The sequence below is a fragment of the Ochotona curzoniae genome, unplaced genomic scaffold (genome assembly GCF_017591425.1).
Source record: "Ochotona curzoniae isolate NIBS_2020 unplaced genomic scaffold, NIBS_Ocur_1.0 scaffold_4506, whole genome shotgun sequence".
In the NCBI taxonomy this organism is placed as follows: domain Eukaryota; kingdom Metazoa; phylum Chordata; class Mammalia; order Lagomorpha; family Ochotonidae; genus Ochotona; species Ochotona curzoniae.
The window spans coordinates 45986667-46000931 of record NW_024467119.1 but is presented as its reverse complement, the minus strand read 5'-3'; the positions used below and the strand labels follow the sequence as shown (position 1 = coordinate 46000931).

The 14265-nt window shown below is 39.2% G+C and overlaps 1 protein-coding gene across 1 annotated transcript in view; it reads left to right on the top strand.

The window, feature by feature from the left end:
* The first annotated feature begins 1643 nt into the window (after positions 1-1643).
* NDST3 (N-deacetylase and N-sulfotransferase 3) overlaps positions 1644-14265 on the top strand; it is a 159451-nt gene continuing 146829 nt past the window's right edge. Inside the window, exon 1 of the mRNA XM_040966689.1 lies at positions 1644-1890. The gene's annotated coding sequence lies outside the window, so the exon portion shown is untranslated. The remainder of the gene's footprint in view (positions 1891-14265) is intronic.

Here is a 14265-nt window from a genome sequence, read left to right as displayed (position 1 = left end):
AGCAACTGTTACGGTCACTTCTGTAATACTTCCATTACCCCAAACAACAAAAACAGCAAACCTGTGTATGTCCCAAACACTTAAATTCTGTATCACTTGGCTCTCCTTCAGTCCCAATGAGCACATTTTTTTAATGAAAACAAAATACAATCTCAACACACACATAGACCCAGAATGCTCTTTTCTCTCAGGTCACACATCAATCTGGGTTACCTGGAGACAGAACTCTACTGCTGGCTGGATCTGAAAAGCAGGCCACCCAAAGACTAGCACACCCTGTAGGAAGTGAACTTGAGACCTGGGGTGGTAATTGGAGCTCCCAAACAGGAGTGTGGTTTGCCAAGGAGTGAGTGCTGCGACACAAAACCACACAAGTCTGGATATATCATTAGTAGATTGCACTTGTTAAAAGTATCACACAGGGCTGTGTTAGTGGCTCCCAAAGAGCTTGTCTTAAAAATTCATTTACCCCACAGAGCTCTCATTCTGGAGAGCACAGCCTCCTCGCACCTTGCCTTCAAAACGCTGGCATTTGTATTTGCTGGCCTCCAGCTTGTCCTGGGGGGCTGACAACATATGGCCTTTTCAAAAGTCGGCAAATTGGGAGAACTCCCTATTTGACAGCTAGCAGCCACCCACACCGGGTGCTGTCCTGTCCGAAGCCAATTGCTGGGATGAGACTAGCGCTGGATCGCCCCACCTTCCCAGCGCCACCTCCCAGGGTGATCCGAACCTGCAGGCTGGGGAGCGACCCCGGGGTGTCCTCCTCCGGGTCGCAGGAGCCAGATCCGCTGGGCCCTGGCGGATGGAGGCGCCTGCCGTCCCCCTTTCCAGCCCCCGGCCCCTCCCCAGGCAGGCGCGCGCGGCCGGGGAGCCGGGAGGCGGGGGGCGTCCGCCCCGAGAGGCGGCGTGAGAGCGGCGCAGGCGGGCGGGTCCACGGTTCGCGTCCGACTGAGCACCGGAGTCTCCCGCGCACACACGCGGTGCTGGCCCGCAGCCACTTCCCGCACGGCACCGCCCACGCGGTCGGCGCAGCCTGTGTGTTGCCCGCACGTTGAGTCCACGGGAAGCCCCTGGTGCTGAAGGGGACAGACCCCTGGCACCCGGACGCCCCCCGAGTACTGCGCACACAGCGGGGCCACCGCGGGAAACTGCGGAGGGCGAGGCCCTGGCGAGGGGAAAGAGGATGCCGCCGGAGCGCTGCAGCCCAAGGTAATCACGGTGGGAGATGGGGCTGATCCCTGCCCAGAAACCTGACCCAGGCGACCTGCAGTGCCTACTCCGGAGACCGGCACCGGCACCGTGATGAGGACAAGTTTATGGCGACTTGAAAGGATCCTGAAATTGGCACTTGTTCCATTCATTCGGTTTCTGCTGTTTAAATAAGTTTATTTAGACAATGATTTTTTAAATAATCCCCTTGGGTGATTGTGGGGGTGTAAATATAATCCGAAAACTTTTTGTTCTATGGTTATTTGCTTGTGTACAATTATTAACCTGTTAACTCGCTGGCTAGTCAGAACAATGCCGTTTAAAATATTCTTTGAGAAACATTTCAAGTTCGCTGTTGTGCGTTCCGTTCCCGGCGTTGTGTTATTCACGAGCTTCGTTAGCATCTGTCTTCCCGAAGTGGTACCAACCCTGGTCCCTTGGCAACGGGCCTTGCATGTGACACTCTTGCCCTCTAGTGCCTCGCCAGTTCGGTAGCAGTCTGAAGGCCAATATTAATAAGATGTTACATAACGCCACGGTGCTGGGCCAGGGCTGGTATTGCTGCCACTTGTGAAGCCCAGAGGCTTCAGTGGATGGTAGCGGGTGCTGCTGTTTCAGTTTCTGTTCATCTGTTCAAAGTTTCTCAAGCATTTCCAACCCTCTGAACTTTAATTCCAGGTAAGTGTATCCGTTTATTTACATGATATGTTAATGACACTGGTGAACGTAGGGGCTTTCTGGCAAGAAACAATTCTGTTTTCAATTAATCTAAGTATTTCAGGATTGAACAAGTGCTTCGTTTTATTGTTTAAGAAGAAAATAGAGCATGTGGATTAAATTAAGTGAAACAAAGGACACTTTTATCATTCAGGGTAATTTGCTTCCTTTTCTCAAGATTGAAATATTAAAGAGATGCTTCTTTAAAATTGCTTAAGATATCACCAACTTTTAATTATTCTGTCATAGGTTTATGTCATATGGTTATTACTTTTTTAGAATTTTGTAATGGCAGAGATTTGAATTTGAATTTTAACACCTGTCTGTGTATACATAGCAAAAATCCTCAACAAAGCTTTCTTCTGCTGTGATTTATAAATATTGCTTAAAATTGTACAGTTAATAAAATTAAATGTAGCTGTAAAGAAATAACCAACCTAAGTTAGAATGCAGAAGCTGTAAGTGAAAAGAAAATAGAAAAATGTTCATTTAGTATATTCCTACTTTTCCAGAAGGGGCAGGGAAGAACTAAGTTACATTATCTCAAAAGGTTACGCAGGTTACTTTACAACCAGCTTTTCTAATATCTATAGATTCTTTTTATAGTTCAAAGTCTTTTAAAGTTCAAATTATACCTATAGTTTTATAAACAGATTAGGAAGTGGCCAATATGTAATCTAGAAGAGCTCTGAGGACAGTACTTCCAAACAATGTAAACAGTTACAATCTCAGATTAAAATCAAAATGAAATATTTGGTCATGTGTCAATCTCATCTTGAACCCATTCTTTTTGTTGTGTGGTAGTCCTTAGAAACTATGATTTCAGCTACTCAACAGTGCTTCTCCCACAGGACAGCAGGATGGTATGAAGAGAAACTGTTTCTTTTTTTTTTCCTTTTCTTTAGTCTTAGCTCACTATAAATCTTGTATTTAAGAAGTTATTTTAAAAAATGAATTTGAAGACGACTTTTTAAAAATAATAGTGAACCTGTCAAGAAGCCTGGCCAAACATAAGCCCTGATGTTTCATTTTCTCCCCTTCTCTAGAGAACACATTAACCACCATCTCTGTTTTCTTTTATAGTATTGATAGCAAAACAGCAGGCTTGTTTCTTTTTTCATTGAATGTTCCATTTTTGAGCCAGTCACATAAATTACTAATTTTTATCATTGTCTTCAGAATAAAGGATTCTTAAGTGACTAAAATGTTTTTAATAAAGCAGAACTTCCATGTGTTTCTAGAAAGAGCAGTCACACAGTAGCTGGGATGAGCTGTAACACTTCTCTATCAATGAATTTTCTTAAAAAAACAATAACCTCTGAAGATCATGGTAAAGGATAGAGTAAATTTTGTTGAAACTGAAAAGTTTGTTGCAAAATAGTTAAAGAGGCAAACATGTGAGGACCTTCTAGGCCATATGTTCTGCTGGAGAAGTTAATGTGAGCTAGGATCTACATTTTTAGTAGTCATTCTGTTTTTTCAACATTTTAAAACACTAAAGAGATTATAAATTTTCTGTTTAATTCAGATTGTCTGAATTATTTCCTGGGAACTTCATTGAGTCTCAGCTGCTCTTGGGTGATTAAGACCAACTTTTAAAATTCAGTGTGTTTTTGTTTAGGTGTAAAACACATTATAAAAGAAATCTGCATTTGGATGCACTATAAAAAAAAAACAGCATTCTCAATTGTAAAAATGCCTTGGATTTGTATTTGCTATAAGGTTAGGCAATAGGGAGAGGGCCTGGCAGTTGACTTTGTCCATACTGTGACTAGTGGGGATCAGTATTCACAGGGAAATGCATGGGCTCTGAATGCTGTTCCAATGATGGGATGCCACTGGGCCACAAAAGTAATAGCCTGCATTATAATGACAACCAGTCTGAAAAATGCTCAAAATGATTTTATGACTTAAGTTTCTGTTAGAATTTTAACAAAAAATTGGATTTGGAATGTGTCAGTTTGTCTGTTCTTAATTTGAAAAAAAAAATTCTCCTTAGGCACCTAGATGTCATATTGAGTGATTTAGCCTTTGATGTTACATTAAATACTTTTCATTAACTTCATTTAAGTTATGTGACTAGAGAACAGGAGTCAAGTGCTACTACAATTAATGACTATAATAAATCATTTCACAAAAATCTCAACAAATCACTGAGGGCTATAACTCTTTATTACCTGTTGCTAAACAGGAGCTTAAAAGAAATCAACTGTTACAGGTCTATCGTAAAACTGGCTAGCTCAGTGATTAACAGCCATTTTGCTTGCATTTTATTTTTTAAGCTCTGATTATGTTTGGAAATAGCATGAAAGTGCATCTGGATTTAGGGCCTAGCTCTATCACACAGCAGTGGTCTCGGATTGTGCTCTTTCACACCCCGGCTCTTGGTTTCTTCTTCTATAAATAAGCATTTCATATGACCTTCCCTATCCTGCTTGCTGTCCAACATGGTAGAGATTTCTCTAGAAGGCAGGATAAATACACATGAAAAGTCATCAAACAAAATTTAGTTTGTTGGTTAAGTGCCATCGTGTGGATCTTCCTAAGTAGAGATGTTATTAAAATAACAATTCACATTCATGTAATAGTTGCTTTGTGCAAGTTTTTTTTTTGTTTGTGCCACTTTTTGGTATAAATACTTCATATATTTCTTTTTTTTTAAAAAGATTTATTTTTATTATTTTTTTTATTGGAAAGGCGGATATACAGAGAGGAGAGACAGAGAGGAAGATCTTCCGTCCGATGATTCACTCCCCAAGTGAGCGCAACGGGCCGATACTATGCCGATCCGAAGCCAGGAGCCTCTCCGGGTCTCCCATGCGGGTGCAGGGTCCCAAAGCTTTTGGGCCGTCCTCGACTGCTTTCCCAGGCCACAGGCAGGGAGCTGGAAGGGAAGTGGGGCTGCCGGGATAGAACCGGCACACATATGGGATCCCGGGCATGCAAGGCGAGGACCTTAACCACTGTGCCACCGCACCGGGCCCTACTTCATATATTTTATGTAATATTCAGTTATTTATAGTATAGACTATGTCCATTTCACAAATGAGAAAATCCAGACACTGAAAGATTACTATCCTGTCTTCTGTCATGTCCCTGGCAAGTGGTTTGCATGTGGTTTCAAAGCATGTGCATTTACCTGCTTTATTACAAGGATCCTCAAAGCATGCTATGCTTCTTTTATTAAATTATTATTGATTTATTGTCATCTATGAAGGCTGGGTGGCGGGAGCAGAATGAACCTTCCATCCTCTGGTTTACTCCCCACATGCTTGTAACAACAGCCAAGGTTGAGCCAGGCCAAAACCAGTAATCTGCTACTGCAAATAGGGCTACAATGTGGTTGGCTGGGGTCAAACACTTGAACTATCATCTTCTGCCTCCCAGAATGCATTCCGTAGCAGGAAACTGCAGTGGAAGTAGAGCAACTAGGAATCAAAATTGACAATTCAATATGCTATGCTGGAAGAGCAGGCAATAACTTAAACCTTAGCACCACAATGCCCATCCTGGTACACCTAAATGATATAACATAGACAATCCATGGGCAATTCTAGCTGTTTTCACTTTGTAAGAGAATCATCCATTGGTTCATGTTATATTGACTAAGCATGCACTCCGTGGCAGCAGAAAGCACCATCCATGACAAACAATGTAACGCCTTTCCAAATGAGGTATGTGCAGTCTAGTGTTAGGTGATTTTTTTTCTCTTCTCCTACTATCCCACTTGGGGTGAGTGCCATCTCTTCTAAAAAGGGTGCCCCAGGTCACAGGGGACTAATTAATCTGACTTCTTCATTGATGAATCTACAGAATAAAGACTGATAGAATCAAACTTTTAATCTCAGGACTTATTATCCTATTTTTTCACCACTTCTGGAATTTTTGGTATTGTAATATTTATGAAGCTTGATTGTGTTCCATCTCTGGTTCGTGTAACCTGCCCTAAAACAGCAGAAAATGTATCTGTAACTTTGCATCTTATGGTCCATGGAAATAGTGAGCAATGGGCTAATTTTCTGTTATTCCCATGACTCTGAAGAAGGATAAAGATCATAAAGGCTGAATTAGATGCTCCAAGCTGCACTGGCATTACCCTGCTGTTTGGCATCCATCCTAGTTCAATCTGAAAAGGTATAAGCAAAAGTCTGCCCCGCCCCTTAAGTCATACAGACAGAACAAATAGCACATAGTTATCTTGCTTAGCTGGATGGCATAACACTGAAGGAGGTGAACAAAATATATTCTTTCCTTCGTAATTTTTAAATACAAAGAGACAGGGAACATTACAATAGAATGTCATTTTCCATTTAATGTACCAAACAAAGCTAATGCCCCCAAGTGCAGCTTTTCCCTCATCTATCTTTTTACAATCCCAGTTCTACAGACAGAGTGTATTCTTGGTTGTACTCCATGCTAATCAGCTTCTTACTTGCCTACCGCAGCAGGGTTCAATTAACATGACACAATTTCACACATTCTTTCCCAAAGAAAAGCATGTTCTTTGTCAATTTTTAATATTACTAAATTACTTTCAGCAAATATGTGTAATGTATTTGAAGCTTTCAAACGTACTTTTCAGCTATAAAATATAGCTAATTTTGAGAAAGGGGAATCTTGTCAAGATCTTTTAAATATCTTTCATTTATATGAGAACCTGAAGTTCTTTAGTTATTAATACTCATTTTCCAGATGGAAATTTTTTCTCACATTTCTTGTACTGCCAACTTTAAAATGATTCTCTTTCCTTTAGAAAGTGATTTTTATTTTGAGATGGCAATGACTGTTTGTGGAGGAGAAAATACAAGTTACACTGACAAGTAGGTACTTCCTCTTAGGGATGCTGAGGTATTGTGCTTTTATATATTTGTATATATTCAGTACTTCACTATGAGTGTGGAATGGCCTGTAACTCCAAACAGTGGCTTCCTCTGCACTTTTGTTAATGATTATGTAATGACTAATGTCTTCTTGGTGGAGTCTTTTCCAAAAGAGATGAACTGCAAAGCACCTCTAATGACCACACTGAATTCTGGAGAAACCCAGAATGGGAAAATAGACATTTGGGTAAGTTTCACTGAAAGGCACATTCTGAATGTGCTTATTTATGGCTCTAATGGTGGTCACTGTCCTTCCCAATGCCCACAGTACTGCTCTGACGGTTTGAGGCCATTGTGAGTGATGGAGGTAGCTGTTCATGGCAAATGGTTTGACTTGAGTGGTGCCCTAGTTTATAAATGTAACTGCTATTTATAAAATTTAGTACAGGTGTTGTTTCAATCACTATACAAGTATCCAATGCAATATTCTGAACTTCACACACTGAGTTATACATACGGAAGACAGAGGTGAACAGGACAAGGACTTGCACATGATTCTAGTCCATGGAGAAAGATTGTACACAAAATTACATGAGTACTTGTACCTGGAATGTGCCTCAGCAGTAATACAGGGGATCATTGTGGGACTGGCACATATACAATTAAATCCATAGGTTTTAAGATTTAGTTTTTTTTTTTAATTGGAAAGTCAGATATACAGAGAGGAGGAGAGACACAGAGGAAGATCTTCCATCTGATGATTCACTCCCTAAGTGATCACAATGGCTGGAGCTGCGCCAATCAGAAGCCAGGAGCCAGGAGCTATTCCGGGTCTCCCATGCAAGTGAAGGGTCCCATGGCTTTGGACTTTCTTCAACTGCTTTCCAAGGCCACAAGAAGGGAGCCAGATGCGAAGCACACCTGCCAGGATTAGAACCTGTGCCTATATGGGATCCTGGCACATGCAAAGCAAGGACTTTAGCTGCTAGGCTACCATGCTGGGCCCAAATCCCTAGGTTTTAAAGGGTGAAATTAAACGATGTAGAAGAGAACTTCCACACAAGGAAACACTATATAAGAAGATTGAGTTAGAAATGAGTTTGTTTCTTTGGGGGAACTGAAACATTGTCCTCCTAGTGTGGAGCTTAAAGGGGAGCTCCCCAACTTTAGCCAGGCTGCAGAGGAACAAGTGGGCAGCAGACTACACCACATCGTGTAACACATGTATAGGAACTTAGAATTTTAGAGATTCAATCAATGAGTCAAGTAAAGAAAACTGAGGGATTTTCGGTCAGGAAAAACAAAAAATAAACAGATTTCCACTGTGGAGCTGCATTTAAGAAAAGTACAGAGGGAAATGGCCAACAAATGGCCTATAAAGCTAATCCTCCACCTGCAGTGTCAGCACCCATATGACATTCTAGTCCTACCTGCTTCACTTCTAACCCAGTTCCCTACTTAGGACACAAGAAGGAAATGGAGGGTGACTCAAATCCTTGGGCTCCTGTACCCACATGGGAGACCTGGAGGAGACTCCTAGCTCCTGGCTACTGGCTCCTGGCTTCAGATCAGCTAAGTTCTGGCCATTGCAGCCACTTTGGGAGTAAACCAGAAGATGGCAGATCTTTCTTTTCTTCCTTCTCTCTCTCTCTCTCTCTCTCTCTCTCTCTCTCTCTCCCCCTCTCCCTCCCTCCCTCTCCTTCTCTCTCTGTTTCTGTCCATGAATCTGGCTTTCAAATAATCATAAGTAAATTTTTTTTTTTTAGAAAAAAGAAAGAAAGAAAAGAAAGAAACATAGAGGAAGCCAAGACCATTTGTGGTGAGATTAGTTCAAGTGATGCTGTTGCCCGGATAAGGAAACCTGTGTGCTGTGTCAACTGATTTGGGGAAGTGGGAATGAGAGGATTTGGGTTTATCATGATTGAAACAAAAAAAGGTGTCAAAAATGAGACATAAGTGATTGTGGGAAGAGGAAGATGGTTTTAGGAGAAGGAATATAAACTCAATTTTGAGTTCACTTTTAACATGATTCCCAGGGAACCAAACAATATCTGGGTATGGTAAAAAAAAAAAAAAAAGTGGGGGGACATAGTTAATGTGAGTTGTTGTTGCTATTGTATCAAGTTGACACTTCAATTTAATGTCCTATGGTTTAGAGGAAGGAGACCTGAAATAAAAGTAAACATCTGAGTTATCCCGGGGTGTAGATGAAAATAAAACCAAGGAGTTCAGGGTGTATGTGAGCTGTGTTCCAAGGACTACGGATCCCTGCCCCAAAGGTGAACTTCTGTGATTCCACAATGCCACTGAAGCTTAAATGATTGTAGCTTTCTCTTTATAAATCCTTAGTGCATTTTATTAACAACTTTCAGGCTTTCTCTACTATACTTTTTATCACCATCAACATTATGACAAGGTAAATTCCATTCATTTTATGTGTCAAAGACTACTACAACTTTGGTATTATAGTCTCATTAAACTCCTGTTAAGTAGGTTTTGAAAAGAAGCCACAATATCTAAAGGTGATAGCCACTCTATATCCATATCTGTTACCTCAGTGTTCCCAGCGTGGAAGAGACACAATATTGTCTGAGTTTTTTACGTGTTTATACAAATTGTCAAAATTTAAATTTAAATATCAATTCAACCTCTATCAACTATAACATCTTCTGCAAGTTATTTAGCCTCTTTACATTTCAACACAGTGTTGGATCCTAGAACATGCTTCTGAATGTTAGCTCTATAACCATTATTTTTCTACCTTCCTCTGTACTGCTATTTCCTCAGTATACATTATGTAAAATCCTGATGAAGTGGTGATGTTCATAGTCACTCCAATCTTACAACTTTTCTGTGCCCGTGTTTAGTCAGGAACACTTGCCTAACTGGTTTATTGGTTTTCTAAATATGCAGGTTCTTGGTCATTCAGCATAGATTGAACAGAGAGCAGAATTCTACCACATCCAGAGGCTCTACACTGTTGCTAAAGATAGTTGGGTCTATGGGAGCTCTCCAAACGCAAGCCAGTTGCTGCTACTTTATTACTCAGAGAAGTCTTCTGATCATGAATGCCTGTAACTTTCAATGTATTTTTGTGAGAGCACTTCAAGCACACAATCATGACTATCCTGAAATGTATGCCTATTGATTGTGTTTGGCCTTTAAAAATATTTTTATCCTGTTTCTTATTTTAAAGATTACTGGGAATAGCATAAACCATTTACCTTTGTAAATTTCAGTCTAACAATGAGGACAGATTGAACTTTTCTTTTTGTTTGAATGACTAGTAAGTGTTATGACAATGATTCTGATGGAGAGCATGATCTTAAAAGAGATGGCTAGGAAGTGGCTTCGGGAGACACTGGGCCCTTGTAGCATGTCAAGATTTGCCGTGACCCATTAGTTTGTCTGCATTCACTGTAGAGCATTGTGATGCTGCTAATCTGCCATGTAACTTTTAGTTGTTTCACCTTGTATGTATCTGAAGTATTATCATTAGCTCAAGGTAATTTCCACTCCAAGCTTTGTTTCTACTACTGACACCTTTATCTGCAGTCCCACATCCCCTCACAACAACAATTGTATAGTATGCATGCTGTACCTTTTTTCTGCTTCCTTTTCATTTTCTCTTTTCCATTGTACTTGATCTGCACTCATCATACACCCCTTTTGAATTACAGCAACAAACCCTTGGTTGGGACTGTCCTGGCACTAGCAGCTTCCTCATTCTGTGCTATGTAATATATACTGTCTCTGTTCACACAACTGATATTTATACATTCTTCATGTCACAGCTCTACTAATCACCTGTAAACATGCATTTGTTATTTCTTTCTTCAAAAATATCTGATACTGTTTACTTTCAAGGTGACACTTTATGATCACTTTAAAAACATTCATTAACCAATAGCATACTTTTAATCTTAATATTTCCCTTTTCAGCCAAGCAGGTATCATCTTGCACTTTATTCTCACGCTCAATACATTGTAACCATTCCATTTTCTTTATATTTACTGGAATTTTTTTTTTCTGTCATGAACTCCCCTTCTCATACACAAACATCGTCCATCAAGTCTTGTCCCCCCTTAAGCACGTTTCCTCATAGAAACTTCTAAATGACTTTTCTACACTGTATTAATATCCCTATTTTTCCTTGAGAGCGGTAATAAATAGAGTCTATGCAGCATGAATTGCCAGTTAATCTGTTGTTTCACAATCCTTATTCCCCTCAATAAGGTCATCTTTCCAGGGGCAAGAATGAGGTATTAGGTACCTCTAATGTCTAGTACAACACTAATCCCGGATAAATGGTTCAATAAATAACTGAGGACTGTCTGTAGCATGACTGAGTTATTTTTTAATGGATGATGATTTAATATTTATGATAGTAGACTTTCCTGTTGGTCTTCCATAATTACATTATTTAGTATAAACCAGAAAGTATTTTGAATAGTTATAATAACATTATTAGTCCTATGTTACTTCAAAAGGTAAGACTGCACTTTGGTCATTGAGTGCTGACCTCATTTGCCAACCATTGAGGTTAGTACTGAGTGACAATGATAGACAAAGGAGACATTATTTCTACCCTTTGGTACTTCCAAACAGGGAAAGAAGCTTTAAACAACATGTATATTATAAATGCAGGAGGCAGTGAAAAGGAGGAGTGCTTTTCACAGTAATCATGTGAACTTAATTGGGTATTACCATGTCTGGAAGGTTAGGGGTTTCACAGGGTGAATTGTGTGTGGGCGCTTAATTTTTTATACCTGCCTGTTCTACAGCTACCCTGCCAATCATGGACCAGGAGAAGGTTGTGCCTGCACAATTCTGCAGGAGAGGAAAGACAGAGACAGGTTTACATTAACTGTTTCTGATGTTTACATTAACTGAGGCATTATCTGTTTGCATTATATACATTATATATATTTAACCATCCTGAGCTTTGCATTAACTTTCTGGATGAGGTTGAGATGTAAACAGGACACTGCTGATGCACTGGCCATGGTGAAATGACATATGCCCTTGAAAATGTTTGCAGAAAACAGTAGAATCTTAATATGTGCATTCAACTATATTAGAAAAAAAATCATATCCTCAAGAACTGGAATTCTCTTTGGCATTAGGAGGAAACTTGAAGAGTTTAGTGCCAAAGAAATATTTTCAGCATTTTTTTTACCTACTAACAGTAAAGATAACTTTGATGAATTCCTAATATCTGTTCTCAAAAGTGAGAGCAACACTCCTCACCACTCCTGCCTCATCACAGATAAGAATTATGTTATAGGCCTTTTTGCTTCTGACAATGAGAACAAGCTGTGAAATGCTGCTATCTGAAATATAAAACGTGGCAGTGTGTTTTACATGCAGTCAAAAACACTTCACAGCTAAAATCGAAACACAGATATGGGAAGATGTGAGATTTTTTTTTTAGTCCTGCAGTTCTACTCCAGAATGTTAGACTCATAAATGTAAGCAGCTTATAATACAATTATATATCCAAATGAAATAATAATTGTTGCAGTGAAAACTCAGTTGTCCTCCTAAATCTCTATTTAGAAATGATGTTTCACAGACCTCCCATGACATACCACATTCCCTTCCTCTTTGTTTCAGTGTCTTAGACTCTTTCTGCCCATCCCCCATCTATTTTATCTGTTATTCTGAACACTTTTTGACCGCATTATGAGAAATGACCCTGCACTAGATTGTCAGCTTCAAATGCTCTAAAAAGCCTATGGTATCTTCTAATGTTAGTAATCCTCATACCTGAAAATTTAGGGAAATTTTTTGTACTGTGTTTGTCCTCTAATCAGGCGAGCATAGCTTCTTGAAAATCACAGAGGCCAATGCTATCAAATCCTTCATAATCTGGGCTACCTCTATGTAATCAATGTTATTTTAAATGATCCTTTTTAAAGACAAATTTTCAGAGAGGAGGAGAGGCAGAGAGAGAGGTCTCTAACCACTTGCTTGCTCCCCAAATGGTTTCCCATGTGGATAATAGTAGCCTAAGGATTTGAGTCATCCTCTACTGCTTTCCCAGGCAGTAATCAGGGGGTTGGATCAGAAGCAAAGTACCCAACACAAGAGCCAGTGCCCATAATGTGGTGGTGCTGCAAAGCAGTGAATTAGCCTATTGTATCACCATGCTGGCCCCTATTTAAAAATATCTTTACTCCTCTACTCTTCATTCATGCCACTTACCCAAATAGTATAGTCACTCCTGCCTCTACCATTCCCTCTATTTCAGGTATCCATTCATACCTGTGCCCAACCATGCTCCCTTTCTTCTTTTATCTTATTTTAATTTGTCTCTAATCCACAATCACATACTATCATTCTGGTCACTGTATTGCTTTGTAAGTTATAACCTTTCAATAAAATTCACTATATCAGATGTTTACAATTTAAACAGAAATATAGCTACCCAATAAATAATTGGATGAATGACACAGGGTGTTCAAATACCCCTAATATTAAGATGAATAAACTACAATATATAATTTACAGAGAAAATGGTGTCAATATCCCAAAGGTAAATATTCCAGATTATAATATTTATGAAGGCAAAATATATGATTCAAATTACTTTTTACTGCTGATTTCATGGGTAGATGATTAAACTTTAGGTCCACTGTGTTTTTTGTGAGCATGCATTCTGACATCTTAATCATATTTGGAAGCTATTAGGCCAAATGACACAAGTAATCAGATATAGAAGTGTGATGAACCCAGATTTATGACAAACATAAAATACAATGTTTTACACCAGTACTTTTTGTCCTATCTAGGTAGCTTTTGGTCTTCCTATAGTTAATAAAAATGTCTATCTTAATTTTTTATAATAATAATTTCATGGAAAAGAGCAAGACCATGAGGTTACAAGTTTTTTTTTAATCTAAGAAGCATTTATGTTTCTTTCTCATTATTTTTCATAACTACCAAAGTTTGAAAGGTTATCAAGAATTTAGGAGGGATTTGATCTACTGCATAACAAATTGTTTTATGACAGCTCAGTTTCTTCATTATTTTAAAGTAACTGAGTTATATTTATATAATTACTGAGCCCTTGTCCCCAAAGCAGAAATGGAAAGGTAGCAATAATCTCACAGCAGAGCTGAAGGAACTTGGGAAAGGCTTTACTGCTAACATTCATCCCACCACAAGACCATATCTGCATTTTGAAAGTTATTCTAATGAAAGCAAATATCATATGGCCAATTCACCTATGAATTTGATAGATTTGAATGACAAAATTGGTTGTCACAAACTTTTTTTAAAAGCACTAGACTTTAACTATGATGTTTAATTGCATTTAAACTATTATGAGCTTTCAGCATATGTAATTACACACAAAGAACTTGAATATGTATTTTATAAGGTGTACCATGGGACAGGAAATGGCTATGACATTAAATATCACAAGTGTCTTCCTTGTGATTTAATTCCTATATTATCTATAGTCTGATAAAAAGCTTCTTGAGCTAAAAGAAAAATCCTCATTCGCCCAGT